Raw genomic sequence first — 6102 nt, 5'->3', positions numbered from 1 at the left:
TTCGGGTACTTAGCATCCAATTGTTTGCCTTTATGTGACATGGTGATTGTATGTCATCTTTGCATTCCATCTTCATGGTTTGTGAGTCGGTTAGTAGTGTGTACATTTTGTATGCTTGTTTAACTACTATGATCGATACGATGATATATCCTCATATCACATATCTTGTCTTTCAGCATGCTCATTGCATTCGGTACATGCTATCCTTCCGTTGAATCTTTCCGATGAATCCGTGTCTCATGGTTTTTGTCTTCTCCTCAGGATGTCAGGCGGTACTAGAAGTGGTGCTGGCCGTGGTCGTGGTCATGGCCGTGGCAATGGTCGTGGAGATGGCCACGAGGAGAATCCTGACCTTCCTCCTCCTCCTTCTATGGTCCAACTTATGGCCATGTATGAAGCCAATCGCGTAGACAACATTAGGCTCCTTGAAAGGATTGAGCGTAACACAGCTCAGCGTCATGAGGAACAAGTGGGGATCCGAAGTTTCATTCGCCTCACCCCACCAGTGTTCAGTTATTCCACCGAGCCACTTGATGCTGACTACTGGCTCCGTACCATCGAGCGCAAGCTTGAGGTTGCCCACGCTGCTCAAGCAGATTGGGTGAACTTTGCCACCTACCATCTTGAAGGAGCTGCTGGTTCATGGTGGGAAAACTTCCTGTTGATGCAGCCTGCTGGTCATGTCGTAACCTGGCCAGAATTCAAAGCTGCTTTCCGTGCATATCATATCCCAGAGGGTCTGATGGATGAGAAAAGAGAAGAGTTTACGAAGGCGACGCAGGCGTTGGTTCTATCTGTGATTACCAAGGTAATTTCTATCGTCTTGCCTGCTATGCTCCTGAAGAAACTTCCACTGATGCCAAGAAGCAAGCCTTGTTCCGCAAGGGACTGGATCCTGAACTTCGTCGAGATCTTCATCTCCTGGACTTCCCAACCTGCCAAGATCTTGTCAACAAGGCTATGAAGGCAGAAAGAGGAAAGGTGGAGTATGAGGAAACTCGCAAGTATCCTCGAGATACTTCTCAGTCTTCTGGATCAGGCAATCAGCGCCGTCGTGTTTTCATTCCATACAGTGCTGTGCCTCGTGCTCCTAATGCACCAAAGTCTTCTGGTTATGCTCCTCGCCCACAAGCTCCAAACAATGCCGGCGGAACCAACTATCGTCCCGCTATGGGTACTCCAGGCAGTGGTGCGTGCTTCACTTGTGGTCAACCTGGCCACTTCAAGAGAGAGTGCCCTCACAGTGTTCATGGAGTTCCACAGTCAACTAAGTCTACCAAGCCTCTAGTTGCTGGTCGTGGTCGTCTGACCCATGTCACAGCTGAGGAAGCTGAAGCAGATCCAAGCGTCATAATGGGTACGCTTCGAATCAACTCCATTATAGCTACAGTTCTGTTTGATTCTGGAGCATCGCATTCATTCATATCCCAAGAGTTTGCCCAATTGCATGGGATAACCTTTGTGAAGTTGCCTACTACTCTAATGGTTCAGTCCCCGGGTTCCACTTGGCGAACCAATATGGTTAGTCATGGGAATAAAATCGAGATTGGATATCTTCTTTTTCCAATTCCCCTCATTGCCCTCAAGTCAACCGACATTGATATCATTTTGGGCATGGATTGGCTAGCTAAATATCAGGCTGTCCTTGATTGTGCAGCCAGGTCTCTTACTTTGACCGATCTTTCCGGAAGCTCCATTCTGTATTGGTCTTCGGCAGCAACATCTCCATCAGCAGTACATATTCCTGATGCTGAGTTGTATTCCCTTGATGTCTTACCTCCGCTTGAAATTTCTGATGTTCCGGTGGTTTGTGACTTCCCTGATGTCTTTCCGGAAGAATTACCTGGCATGCCACCTGATCGAAGCGTAGAGTTTGTCATCGAGCTGGTTCCTGGAACTGCTCCTGTATCTCGACGTCCTTATCGTATGCCTCGAGAAGAGTTGGTTGAACTGAAGAAGCAGTTGGAAGAGTTAGAAGGGAAAAGGTACATCCAACCTAGTACTTCTTCTTGGGGATGTCCTGCACTCTTTGTCAAGAAGAGGGATACCAATGTTCCGCGTCTGGTTGTTGATTACCGGCCGCTCAACGCAGTAACCATCAAGAACAAGTATCCTCTACCTCGAATCAATGATCTTTTCGATCAATTGAGTGGTGCCACAGTCTTTTCCAAGATGGATTTGAGATCAGGCTACCATCAAATCAAAATCCGAACGGAGGACATTCCAAAAACGGCGTTCATGACTCGTTATGGTCTTTACGAGTACACCGTCATGTCCTTTGGCCTCACAAATGCTCCAGCCACTTTTATGCGGCTCATGAACTCAGTGTTTATGGAGTATCTTGACAAATTCGTCATTATCTACATTGATGATATTCTGGTCTACTCCAAAACCGAAGAAGAACACACTGAACACTTGCGTTTGGTGCTGACAAAGCTTCGTGAACATCGTCTCTATGCCAAGTTTTCTAAATGTGAGTTTTGGCTACAAGAGCTCATCTTTCTTGGCCATGTGGTCTCTGCAAAAGGTGTTGCAGTCATTCCAGATAAAGTTCAATCCGTTCTTGACTGGAAGACTCCTAAGTCAGCCAAAGAGATTCGGAGTTTTCTTGGATTGGCGGGTTATTACCGTCGATACATCGAGAATTTCTCCAAGATTGCCAAACCAATGACTGATCTTCTGAAGAAAGATAAGAAGTTTGAGTGGTCAGAAAAGGCTGAAGAAAGTTTTCAGACACTGAAAATAAAGCTGACTACCGCTCCGGTACTTGTCCTTCCAGACACAAGCAAAGACTTTGTCATCTTCTGTGATGCATCTCTTCAAGGGCTCGGATGTGTGTTGATGCAAGATGGCCATGTAGTGGCTTATGCCTCTCGACAGTTGAAGCCACATGAGCTCAATTATCCAACCCATGATTTAGAGCTTGCAGCTGTTGTCCATGCTCTTAAGCAATGGCGACCTTACCTTTACGGTAATCGTTGCGAGTTATACTCGGATCATCAAAGCCTGAAGTATCTCTTTACCCAACCGGATCTGAATCTCAGGCAGACAAGATGGTTGGAACTCATCAAGGACTATGATTTGGGTCTTAACTATCAGCCCGGCAAAGCCAACGTCGTTGCTGACGCGCTAAGTCGGAAGTCATATTGCAACAATCTGATGCTCAAGCAATGTCAACCTGCCCTCCATGAGGAATTTGCAAGACTCAATCTTGAAGTTGTTCCTCAGGGATTCCTTGCCAACTTAGAGGTGAAATCCTCTCTTGAAGACCAGATCAAAGACGCTCAGAAGCGTGATTTGGGTATCACTAAGATCAAAGAGAACATTTCTAGCGGAGATGCTAAATGTTTCTCCGTCAACGATCAAGGTGTTGTCTACTTTGGTAACCGCTTGGTGGTGCCGAAGAAAAAGAACCTAAGAGAGCTTATCCTTCGAGAAGCTCATGAGTCTCCTCTATCTATTCATCCTGGAAGTACAAAGATGTATCAGGATCTTCGCCAAAGGTTCTGGTGGACCCGGATGAAAAGAGAAATCGCTCGCTTCGTAGCTGAATGCGACGTTTGCCGTCGTGTAAAAGCTGAGCATCAAAGACCAGCTGGTACTCTTCAACCTCTATCTACTCCTGAATGGAAATGGGATGAAATTGGCATGGATTTCATTACCGGACTTCCCAAAACTCCAAAGGGAAATGACTCCATATGGGTAGTGGTGGATCGTCTATCCAAGGTTGCTCATTTTCTTCCTGTTCGGGAAAGTATTCGTGCTAGTCAACTAGCAGATCTCTATATATCCCGGATAGTCTCTCTTCACGGTGTTCCGAAGAAGATCATCTCTGATCGTGAAAGCTTGTTTACCTCGAAATTCTGGGAAAGTCTTCAAAACTCCATGGGGACAAATCTTTCCTTCAGCACGGCCTATCATCCTCAAACCGGTGGTCAAACCGAAAGGGTGAATCAAATCCTTGAGGACATGCTCAGAGCCTGTGTTATATCCTTCGGCAAGAATTGGGAAAAGTGCCTTCCATTTGCTGAATTCTCCTATAACAACAGCTTCCAGTCTAGTCTGGGTATGGCGCCTTTTGAAGCTCTTTATGGACGGAAATGTCGAACCCCTCTGAATTGGTCAGAAACCGGTGAAAGACAATTCTTTGGACCGGACATGATCAAGGAAGCAGAAGATCAAGTTGGCATTATCCGAGAGCGTTTGAAAGCTGCTCAGTCTCGTCAAAAGAGCAATTACGATCGTCATCATCAAGAAGTTCGCTATGAAGTTGGCGAGCAAGCTTATCTTCGAGTCACTCCTTTAAGAGGTGTCCATCGTTTCGGTATAAAAGGCAAACTAGCTCCTCGCTACGTTGGTCCTTTCCGCATCCTTGCAAAACGAGGTACACTTGCCTACAAGTTGGAACTCCCTCCAACTTTTCCTGAAGTTCATGACGTCTTCCACGTCTCCCAACTCAAACGTTGCTTCAAAGATCCCATCCGTGGTGTTGATCACGAGACACTTGATCTCCAAGAGGATCTAACCTATCGAGAGTATCCTGTCCGTATCCTTGATGAAGCTGAGCGTAAAACTCGGCGTCAAACCATCAAGTTCCTGAAAGTTCAATGGTCCCATCACTCTGAGTCAGAAGCAACCTGGGAACGAGAGGATCGTCTCCGATCTGAGTACCCTGCCTTCTTTTCTAAAACTTAGGAATCTCGGGGACGAGATTCTTGTAAGGGGGGTAGAGTTGTAACAGAACCACTTTGTTAATCAAATAAATGTCGTTAGTTGCTCATAAGCATGCATGCATTTGCATTTATAATTTGAGAAATCTTGCACTCAAATGCTTTGAAACATTGTTCCAAATGTTGCATTTTGCTCTAACAAAATTTTTGTGCAAAAATCCCCTCCAAATTTGGGTCAAAATACCCTAAAATCATCAAAATTTGGCCCTGTTTTTCTTTTTCCAGAGAAATCCCAAAAATCCAGGGGGGTTTTTAGAAAACCCCCTTTCTTCTCCACGCAGGCAGGCAGGCTCCTGCCTGTCGACGCCGTGGCCGTCGATGGCGCCGGCGGCCTGGATGGTCCCCGCCGCCCCCTGGCCGCCTTAAAGCCTCTCCGCGGCGCCGGAGAGCAAACCCTAGCACGCCCCTTTCTTCCTCCCCCTCCATCTCTGGCCACGGGCCAAACCCTAGCCGGCCAGAGCTCGCCGTCGCCGCCGTTGCCGGCCGCCCCAAGCTTGGCCGCCACCGCCGTTCGCTCCGCCTCGACGCCCTCGACCTCCTCCACCAAACGGCGCCCGCGGAGGAGCTCCCAATCGCGCCAATCGGGCGACGCCCGAGCCGCCGGCCTCCGTCGCTCGCCGGCGATTCCGGCCATCTCCGGCCAAGCCGCCAAGCCTGCCGTGCTCACGGTGAGCTCCTGGTCCTCCTGGTGCCCGCCGCTCGACCCATCTCGCCGCGTAGCGCGCCGGCGACGTGCGCCTGCCCCGGCCTCCGCGCGAGCTCATCGGAGCTGCTCCTCCGGCGACCATTGGAGGGCGGCGCCGCCCTCTTTTGGTTCGCGGAGCCCCTGCGCGTCCAACGCGCGTGCTTCCGCAGCCCCTGGCGCCCTGCCTCGCCGAGCCAGTGCTCGACCTGGGAGCCCAGGCCATGGCTGACGCCATGCTGGCGTCATAATGACGTCAGCGGCCTTTTTCTATTTTCTGTTTTTACTATTTACCATTTTCAGAAAATGGTTAAATCTTATTTATTTAATAACTAATTCATATTAATTCAGAAAAAGACGTATAATATACCAAAATGTTCAGAAAAACATTCTCTACAAGTTTAGGAGTAATTCATACATCATTACAACCTTTGAACTTGTAAATGTAGTGAAACCCTAAAAGAACCCCTCTCATATGGCGGTGTCCGATGCCGGAACCCCATTAAATTGACGATGCACCTAGGGTTACTCAATTCTATTAACATGACATATCATTCATCTTGTATGCGCATTGCATTATGCCATGTCGTGATTGTTTATTTCCCCTTTCCGGTGTTTGGTTCTTCGCGAATAGGATCTGAGCCGGAGTCCGACGTCAACGCCACCGAAGAACAGTACTCGTCCGCTGAG

The sequence above is a fragment of the Lolium perenne genome, chromosome 1 (genome assembly GCF_019359855.2).
Source record: "Lolium perenne isolate Kyuss_39 chromosome 1, Kyuss_2.0, whole genome shotgun sequence".
Taxonomy (NCBI): Eukaryota; Viridiplantae; Streptophyta; class Magnoliopsida; order Poales; family Poaceae; genus Lolium; species Lolium perenne.
The sequence above is the reverse complement of the archived record's forward strand: the minus strand, read 5'-3'. Positions refer to the sequence as shown.